The sequence below is a fragment of the Tiliqua scincoides genome, chromosome 3 (genome assembly GCF_035046505.1).
Source record: "Tiliqua scincoides isolate rTilSci1 chromosome 3, rTilSci1.hap2, whole genome shotgun sequence".
Lineage (NCBI taxonomy): Eukaryota > Metazoa > Chordata > Lepidosauria > Squamata > Scincidae > Tiliqua > Tiliqua scincoides.
Window position 1 is genome coordinate 191,022,073 of NC_089823.1, and position 10,538 is coordinate 191,032,610.

Genomic DNA, 10,538 nt, shown 5'->3' on the forward strand with positions numbered 1-10,538 from the left:
TAGTGTATTGTCTCCAAGAGAGGAATACTGCAGAAGCAAAAAAGCGTGTTGGAAATAAGGGACTGCTGCAGGATCCCAAAGCATTGCCAATCAATATATCAAGCTTCTCACATTGCAATCTTTTGCAAGGTAAATTAAGCTCTTTACATATCAACCAGGTTAGGATCACGCTACCACCAGCAGAACAAAGTATTCAGTAGGCTACAAGCCCTGCCAGGATTTCAGACTGGCTAACATTCTTGTAAATACTGCATACTTTTCCACTAGTCACCCATTATGTCCTCATATTTCAGTGTCCCTGGGGGAGAAAAAGACCATGAAGACCCAACTCAGGGTGAGTCTTCTAGACTTGATAGAGACCAAGTGCTGTCTCATTAGCCTCAGAAGCTCACATAAATGGGCCCACTCAAGATGCAAAGTAGTCTGTGTTTTTGTAGCATTGCACCTGCTATGGTTCAGCAACTCCTGCTTGCAGCTCCCGGCAGGTTGTCTGTCTCCAGTTTCAGCTTCATTATTGTAACTGTGATGTCTTGCCAGCCAAGATGGTCTCTGCGAAAGAACTAAGACAATTTGCTAACCCTCCAAGGCCAGTCTTCTCTGACACAGGCAGCTTGCTAGTAGCTGTACATGACACTCAAGTCTTAAATATCTAGGCATGATATAATATTTAACACCTGGTTTAAACAAGAGACCATTTTCAAAAGCAAGCCCAATAATAATAGAAAAGGGGGACAAGATTTTTTAATGGTACCAGGGATTAAATGTCAGAATAGTTTTAAAATAAATTCTCTCCCAAATGTATTGTTTAGTCTTACTTATACCTTGCCTACTTCACACGTTCACATAAAGATCAAACATGCTTAACCTACAGACTAGCAAAACACTCTACCAACCACCTGGATCATAAATAAAACATTTTAGTCTCCCATGAGACCAACATGATTTAAAGCTTCCTCAAGCTCTCAGCCAATTCTTCCTGTCCACATAAAGTCATCATCCATCCTTTTATCCCCTATAGAGAGACCAGACACCTCTTCAGTATTCCTTTACCTAGAGAGCAAAACTCATTTATGTATTCAGTTTTCCTTCCTCTGGTTCATGATGGAGTCATTAATATTTTCACAAATTCTAGTTCTCTACATAATTGATTAAAGAAGCCTGTCTCACCTCCATTTCTCATGAAGTGTCTCAAACTTTTAGAGACATGTTGTTATATGACATAATTTGATTGCCACATTAATGCCATAATCAGGTTCTGTATTATATGCTATTAAGAAGCTCATTCCTACCATCATTTTTGTCTTATCACACCAGCACCCCCTTGAGGCCAGGAAAATTGTTGCAGACAAGAATCCCCATAAAGAGAACTACAGTGGATTAACTGAGATATGATCATTGTATTTGAGATGGAATGTTTGTCCTGGTCAAACAAAGGAGACTAAGAAAAAATTAGATTAAATGATTAGATATTCTCTTTGATGTTTTTTGTAAGGTGCTGTTCCAAAGTTTAAATGTTGTTTGCTATCATTAACCATTTATAGAAAAACCCCTCTCTGATAGGATCCACATACAGCACAATCCTACCTTGCACTGGAACAGGCAAGCCAGGAGGCCTGCACTGTATCCAGCACAAAACTGGGGCCAGAAGTGGCTCAGCTGAAAGTAAGGGTAAATCTTGCCCTTACTCCCAGGTAAGCCACCATGCCCCAATGGGTCTTCTCAGACTTGTGCCACTTAAGGAGGTAGTGCAAGTCTGAGAAGAACAGAGCGACTTCAAGCTGCTCCACACTGCTCAGGGAACAGGGTTGGGATCCGGCATAACAGCCGAGTTCCAGCCCCACCTCCTGCTCCTCACCCATCAGCCTCCCCGAAACACCTCCCTTCCACCTCCTCCCTGCCTTCCCCAGACCCCTGCGTTGGCTGAGCTTGTCAACACAACCCTCCGTTCCCAAGTCAGTGTGGAGGCTGGATGCAGTCTCCTTGTGCTGGCACACATCCCTGTGCTAGCTCAGCCAACTCCCGAAGAGGCATAAAGGTGTTTTGCGGTACATTTGCGACCCTCCAGGGCTGGCGCAATTTGCATTGCGCCCTTAGAGGTACAACCTCTGATCCACAACCATAAATACTGTGAAACCAGAATAGATGAGTCCTAGAAGATACTGAGTATAAAAAGTATGTCACATTGCAGGCAAACATACTCATGTAGGAGACCAAATGAGAAGCATAAAAGCAGGACTCAGCTGGAGTCAGGGATCACCTGGGCCCTGCCTAATAACCTTCTTGTAACAGGTTGAGCACTAGAACATGTGAATAAAAGAGAGTATCTCTGAACATGTGCAGAACACAGTCTTTCATGACATAGTAATCAGTACCACACCTCAGATATCTAAGGGCCCAATCCTATCCAACTTTCCAGCACCGGTGCAGATGCATTGCAGCCCCAAGATAAAGGAACCTCTGTGACCGCCTCCCCAACACAGGAAGCAGTGCATACGTCATTGGCATAGCAGCACCAGCACTGGAAAATTGGATAGGATTGGTTCCTAAGAGACAGAGGTTAAGGCTTCCAGGTCAAGAGTGTGCAGCTTTCAAAAGTGCTATTTATTCTGACAAACCTGTTTTGCATATTGAACCCACTTTGCTACATGGAATCCTCTGCCCCTTCACAATCTGCTGCTGATGCAACCCCCATCACCTGGTCTTATGAATGGGCCAGCCCTGCTCCAAGGATGTAAAATGTGCCATATTAATGAGTAAATGCAGATCAAATGGATGAAATTAGATATGTGGTTTTGCCAGTGTATAAAGTAGCAGCTGCAAGGCTAAGGCCACCATAGTGGCTGGGGAAAAAGAAGGGGAGTGGCAACACCTGGTCTAAATCAGACATCTTCAACAAGTGGGTCATGGATGGCAGTGCTGCCACTACCATTTTCTTCTGAGACTCAAGCATGCACTTTGAACTCGGGGTCTAGGAATCCTAGGAATAAAATACTAAAGGCTTTGGCCAGACCCCCTAAGTCTTTGTGGGAGGTCCTCTCAGTTCCCTACTTACCCATCTACTCTCCTCTGCTTCACCACCGTCCACCTTTGAAAACTGAGTGCACACTGTTACTGTGCCATACTATGCTCCTTTTCTTTTTCCAGTAAACCTGGAAGGACAGGGGAGAACAATATAGCAGCGATGCAAAATGATTGGTTGCCCTCAAGATGGAAAAGGAAATGGTGGCAACTCACTCATTCAACCCCTTTGCTTGCTGGATAGTCTCATGTTGCAGGCTAGAATTAGAGATGAATCTAGCTCTTGAGGAGCTGAAGACCATAGATTTAGACCAGGGCTGTTCCTTACCTTGCCAGTCTCCCTCAGTAGCAGCCCTGTGCCTCTCGGTTCCACAAACATTAGGCAACTGACAAAACGAAACCTGGAACTGCTGTCCACCCTGCTGGCTTCCCATGGTCTCCACCAAAGGAGACTTGCTGGAGCAGACCCAGCCTTTGCTGGCTGAACACTTGTTTCCTCTTTTTCCCTTCAACTGGAGTTTACCTGTAAGCTCAACTTAGTTTGTGAAACTCATCTGCCTGTCAAGACTCACTTCCTCCTTATATTTTTCATGTCCATGCCTTGAGTCAGCGTAGCATAGTGTTACAGTGTTAAACTAGAACTAAATCTAAGTTATGTAATGGAGAGCATAATTACAGCAAAGGTCCATTATTTTTTGTCATAGCTTAGCTTCTGGGATTTGTTATGCGGCTCTCCCTGAAGGGCTCTGTGGTGGTTTGGATAATGAACTTCAGCTGTCTGTATTTTGTAATCATGTGTTTTTAGTTTAGCCCTTGCTAAAGAAAGAGGAAGGATTCCATGAACAGGGCAAAGAGCTCTCCAGTTGCAGGTATGTGGATCTGGGTATTGTTCAATGATATTCCTATTGCAATAGGTCAGGGGTGCTCAATAGGTGGATCGCGATCTACCGGTAGATCGCGAGGCAAAATGAGTAGATCGCAGAGTGCCGACCCCCCCCTTTCAGGTGCCTCTGGGAGGAAACGCCAGGAGTAAGGCCCATTGTACTCAATGGGGCTTACTCCCAGGTAAGTGTGGCTAGGATTGCAGCCTCACAGCCTAATACTAGGCATGTCTACTCAGGAGTAAGTCCTGTTATACTCAGTGGGGCTCAAGGTACACCAACATACATTGTACACATAAATGTTATATGTTATGATGGCGCGAACATTGTAAAAAAAACTCTGGTAGATCTCCGGGCCTTGCTGGGTTTCAAAGCAGCTCTCGAGCCAAAAAAGTGTGAGCACCCCTGCAATAGGTTTTCCAGTACACACTTCAGGATGTCCCACTGTTCTCCCATTGTACACACCAGATAATTTATACACAAAATTGATCACATTATACGACTATACACATCTGTGTGTGAAGATTACCAGCCTATGCTTGTGAGAGTTCACTTTTTCCATGCAGTTAGAGACCCTGTACTGTTACAATTTCTCCCACTGCCCTTAGAGAAGTTCATAAACCCTCCTCAGGGAAAGAATAGGATAATTTACTGCTTATTAGGTTACCTTTCGACTTGCTAAGTACTGTATGTCTGGCATATTTCTTCTGAGTGTCAAATAGTGCAGTTTTACTGTAATAAAATCATGGCCCTTTGGAGAGTACTTGAGTTCCCTAGGGTTTGCTGATGTTGTCTGGATTCCCAGAATGGGCAGAAAAGTCAAAGACAGTGTAATAGATTGTATAGCTCTTTGCTGCTTTTCAACTCAATTTGATTTTCCTTTGCAAGGAAATTTTTCCTGGCCTTACAAATGAGGCAGACATTACATAGTTTGTCCTGCTTTAAAGACTAGGAATAGGTGTCATCAATAACTGCTGCTGGGCATGAGCCATACAACTGCATTCACCCTATGGGCTACAATCTTATGCACACTTATGGGTGTAAGCCCAGTTAAGAACATACATCCATAGGATGCAATGCTGCCAATCACAAGGCTGGATTGTGGGCCATTCTTCACACCAGGAATTTGAAGTGGCTTGTGATTTGTATCAAACAACTGAGGCTACCTGAATCTCATGGGGAAAAAGAAATTAAGGCCTCAGTTGCTAAATAAAAATAACTGGCCTACCAAGAGTAGCATACGTGAGTTTATTGCTCAGCTATTTGTTGTTGGGTCAGCTATTTCTAGAATGACCATACCCTTATCCAGTTACTTAAGATCTCAGCATAGTTGTGCAAGCTGCCAAGGCATAGGTATTTCTTTTTACTGTACCTCCTTGTCTACCAAGCCTTTGGGGGTTGCAAGGATCCAAGATGTAACCAGAGCATCACCAAGCAAGGGTGAGCAACTGGCTCCCTCTTGTGGCACTACAGCAGTGAATTTCAAGAACATTGTACTTGCATTTAAGTTAAAATCAAAGTTTAAAGAGAAGACAATTGGTAGACTAGGATCTGTCAGTTCAGCCCAGTTCATTGACTCCCAGTGTAAACACCAATCACTACTGCAACATACGGGGAAGAAATATATGGAATTGAACTCTACATCCAGGTAAGGCAGAACTCACCATCCTTTGTCAACTCCCTCACAGTCTTCTCCAAACTGCGGCCCGCTGTGTCCTAGGTGTGAGTGGTGGCAAAAATTTTCCATTCCATGTCACAGCCTCCATTTTTCACAGCTGCTTCCACTACCCCTCATCCCAGCAGGCTCCGCATGTTGATTTCTATGGGGAAATGACTGCCTGGTGCAATTTCTGTGATCCGCTGTGAAAAGTGGGGCTACAGTGCAGAATGGAAAGCCTCTGCCACTGCCGCACCTGGATAGGTAATCTTGGGATGTCAGATCCAACTCTGCTGGCCAGGATTTGGAGGCCTCTGATTTAGATAATGCAACCCCAGTGCAAGGAATTTGATAAGGAGCTGCTCTCAGCCTCCTTACAAGCTACTAACCCACTGTTGCAGCAACATGGCTTCAGGCCTCCAAGATGGAGTCAGTCCCAAGCAGTTATTTTTACCATGTTCTTCACAGAGTTGCTCCTTGATCCAGGGTTTTCCTGGAGGCTCAGGCAGTCTCAGTCACAAGGAGCACCTTCTATCTGATTTGGCTGATTCTCCAACAGCAGTCTTCTGGAAAGGCCTGACAGCTTCCATTATCCATGCTCTGGTCACTTCCAGTTATACAGCTGTAATGTGCTCTATGTGAGGTTCAGGGCTGGCCTATCAATGAAATACCTTGAATTGGTTGCATCAGATGTGGATTGGGGGGGCAGCGTGGTACCTCATGTCTACGCCATCACCATTGCAATTATTCCCCTGCCCATCCTACTGCCCCCTCTGTACCTGAATGAATGTTGGGCTGCACTGTGCTGCTCTTTCCCTTTCATTATTGGGCGTGGGGGGGAGGGGAAGGCAGCTATCCTGATATTCTGCCCTTCTCCTCTCCTTGCAATTGGCCTAGAATCAGAAGAGGCAGAACAGCACAATGATGGTAAACGGAAGAGGAGGCAGCAATATGTTCACCAGCTTGCTGCCTTCCAATGCACTCATCTCAGTCTGGATCAACTAACTGGAGGCAATGACAGTGAGGAGGGAGTGCTTTTCAGTCTGTTTCAGGAGGTGGAGCAGAGTCAGGCTGATGAAGGTGATGTTTGTTCACTCCCTGGTAAGAGTGCATTAGATTGCAGCCATTGTAGGTTACAGTCCTTGTACACTTATTTTGGAGGGCAAGCTCTGTGCAACACGGGGGACTTATTTTAGAAAATTCATGCAAGAGTGAGCTTTTAAAATTGGGAGTTTGCTGTGCTTGGGTAGGAAGGAGCTGAATTTCTTTGATACCACAGCAAGTAAAGGCACATAAACCCTATACACATGGCCTAATGTTGTGTGTGTGTATTAAAATAATTCCACTACATATGCCTGCTCAGCTATCACAATGTCTTGTATGATTAAACAGTAGAAACACACTGAGTGATATAGAAACAATAATATTGATCATGAGGATCTGTAAAAAGACAAGGAGTAACAGTCCTAAATATATGTTGAGTGAGGAAGTTCCATGCAGAAACCTTGCAGAAACAAGTTATGCAGACTCTTATGTCTGCCCAGACACAAGTTATTGAGATCCAACTCATCCATGAACAGAAGCTTACTGCAGGCAAAGCAGAATGCTACTTATTCAGTAGCCACTATTTAGAAGAACACTAAACAGAAGAATCTGCTGCTGGTAGCTATAGAAAAATCCATTTTGGCTGGATGTAATTACCCTTTATGTTCCTTTCCCCTCCTATAAACAGTGTTGTAGGAGTTGTAAAAATTCAAATTTCCACTTCCATGGAGACAACAGTCTCTAACATAAAAAAATGAAAGAGTTATTGTTTCAGATGTATTCTCTGCTTCTGTCTATGGAGCTAACAACTTTAAGAGTAAGTAGCAAAGAATGTTGCAGTTTGTTATTCCAAAAACCACTTGGCAAGGTCTTTGCAAGAAAAGGTCCTGCTTTCTCTCCTTGTGTGAATATAAAGAGTCATTTCAAACATTTAGTCTGCTGCCATCTGGTCCCTTATTGTTTGAAAAACAAATAAGAACAACAATCATAAGTGCTGGAACTGTTTGCAACATAAGCTGATTTTATCCAAACCTGATGAAACTGTGACAAGATTTTTTTGGAAGAAGTTATTTGAACAATACTGTGATTATGTCCTCTTATTAAATCCATTGGGGAGGGGGTATAATTGAAGATTCTGTGCAAAAGAAAAGGTTACAAGGTTTGGAATGTATTAACCATGCCCAAAGTCTTAGTTGATACTAGATGGTGCAACTAATCCTCCCACTCTCAGGGACTGGCTTTTGCAAACTTGGAATCTAGTCTTAATGCCCCAATTGACTGAATATGTCCACCTACTTTATGGCAAATGACACGAAACATTTGAAAAGACTTGGACCTCATTTACTGCTTCCATGAATAAGTGGAGTAATTTGAACACTAATTCTTAAATTTTTTTGCTGCTGTTGAAAAATCCTTTATTTTCTCATATTTTATTCTAGCTATATTATAAATGAAAGAGGAAATGCAGATCTCCAATGTTTTCTGAGAGAAAGCAATAGCATCCATTCATTGGTAAGTAGAGATAATGGACTTCCAAACTGGCCAACACTTCCAGTTGAGTATTCTGCTTGTCCTATTTGTATTTCTGGTTTCCAACAAGCCTAAACTACTTGGAGGTTATTGTTAAAAATAAAGCCACGTTAGGAATACAAGAAGGTGCATTATACCAACTCAGACACCTGGTCTACATAGGTCAATACAATGACCAAGATGCAGCTTGCCAGAGTTTCAGGAAGGAACTTTTCTATGCAGTACCTGGAGATGGCAGGCATTGAATCTGGGACCTTCTGCGTGCAAAGCAAATGCTGCACTACTGAGCCACAGCCCCTCCACATTTGTCACAGCTGTGATATACAATCAATCAATTAGTTACTTAGGAGATAGAGCCTTTTCTCCTCCAAATATATGGTACTTTTAGCTTGTGATATATACACATGCTCTCTGCCTTCTTTCTTGTTCAAGAAATCCCGCAAGATACTTATACCCAGGACTTTAAGTGCTCTTTATCTAATGGAGGATCATAGTAGCTGTGCCAGACAGTAGAACTATAAAGGGAGAAAAATTTGAGCCACAATACAGTCTCTAGGTTCAATATATTGGGTTATTGGCACTAGGAAAATTGAACTGGAATTCCAGCCCACATACCAAAACAGGCCACCGTCTACATTAGAAAAATAAGGCACAGCTCTGCATATGAAACTTAATGTTTGCTTCTCTCTCTCATAGTGTAACAACTCTAGGAAATCCAAGGAGGCAGAATTGACACTTGATATGCTGCCCTTGCCTGAGCAAGAGTAATAATTATGAGTGCCTTTTTATCTTCCTGGAATCTACAATTTCTCCCGCCCCTCATCATCTAAAATCACTTCCCCTATATTCAACATCTCCATCTATGGCCATTCCCCATAAATCTTTGCACCACCTTTGCTCAACCCTGCCCAATCCTCTACCTTCTAAAAAGTATAACTAGGGGAATCTTGGTCTTTTGTTGCCATATGTCTTTGCAAGATTTTAATGGATACAGCATGTTCCTTCAATATATTTGTCTTCCCCAATGTGGATATAGTCTTTTTACTGTTTTCAAACATTCTAATGATTTGCTACAATGATGGTAAAAAAAGTAAATTTCCTTATTATGGGCACTTGAAAGCATTTATTCACAGGAATCATGATCAGGCAGCGTGTATACAATACTGTGAGCACATAGGCTGCTCTGAGAAAGATCAAATGTAAGTGGTAAAAGAAACTGGCTAGAGATTCATGTTTAAGCCGTTTCTGCCCAATGTTGCATATATGCAACAGGGACCAAATGTGTACACCTGTAGGTCAGGCAAAAATTGGCTTAACTTGCTTTTGCCTATGCTATTGCATTATTCTGCTTCTCATATTCTTTTTAAAACGTATCACTCCAAAATAGCTAGACAACCCACATTGTCTTCTTGCCTAGCCTCTGACATAAGTAGATCAAGAGTTCATACCATGGTTGTACTTCAGGATGTGATCTGAGAACAGAACAAGATTTTCCTGTAATTTTGGGCTTGTTCATTGTGTCACTTGTCAGTTCAGGAGCTGAGTGGAAGAGAGTGTTTAGGTTTACTAAGCTAGATATGCAACACATAGAAAATGTTTTAGAGAGTAAGTTCAGTATCTGAGAACAAAAAAGATAGGAAACTTATGAAACATGTGATTATTGCATTGGTTAAAACTACTGCCATCCTTGTAGCTACTCACATTCAAATACCCATACTTTTAGAGACAGAAGCCTAGATTATTTGATTATTCCAATTCCCTGGAAGATCCTGCTTGCTGCACTGCAGACTTCCCATTTCTCAGCTCTGACCCATTATTCTTTGTTTAAAAAACAAACACAAGAGTCCATTACAAGGCACCAATATCACTGGGTATTTAATGTAGGAATTTCACATTAACAGAGAGCAAGACAATACACCAAGATGACAAATATGTTATTTACATTTCACAGAGAAGCAAGGGTCACTGAGATTATGAAGATAAGAGTAGATTAAAGTTTTGGGAGACAGCACAATTTCAGGAACAGCAATGGGCACAAAATGTCTTGTAGTTGTCAGAGTGCTTTTCCTCCCAATGGTGTTTGAGATTTGAATGTCCTACAGTACTTCCTCAGCAGGTCTGGTGGTACCCAGATTTGGGATATGGGGTTTCATGAGTTTCTCTAATGCCTTGCATTATTCACAGAACAGTTTCTGCTGGACCAAGAAAGTAAAACAGTATAGATAATTAAAACTTTACAGGATTCTCAGTGCTGTCAACTGAACTGGCTGCCTCATCCTGGTTCTGAAGAATATAAATAGAACTTGGAGGTAACAGACAGCCTTTCCAAGTACAAGGCTTGTTCCTATAGAGTCAGTCCATATCTTGGCATTAAGTGTGAGCAGACCTAATGAATGTGGTTTCTCCAT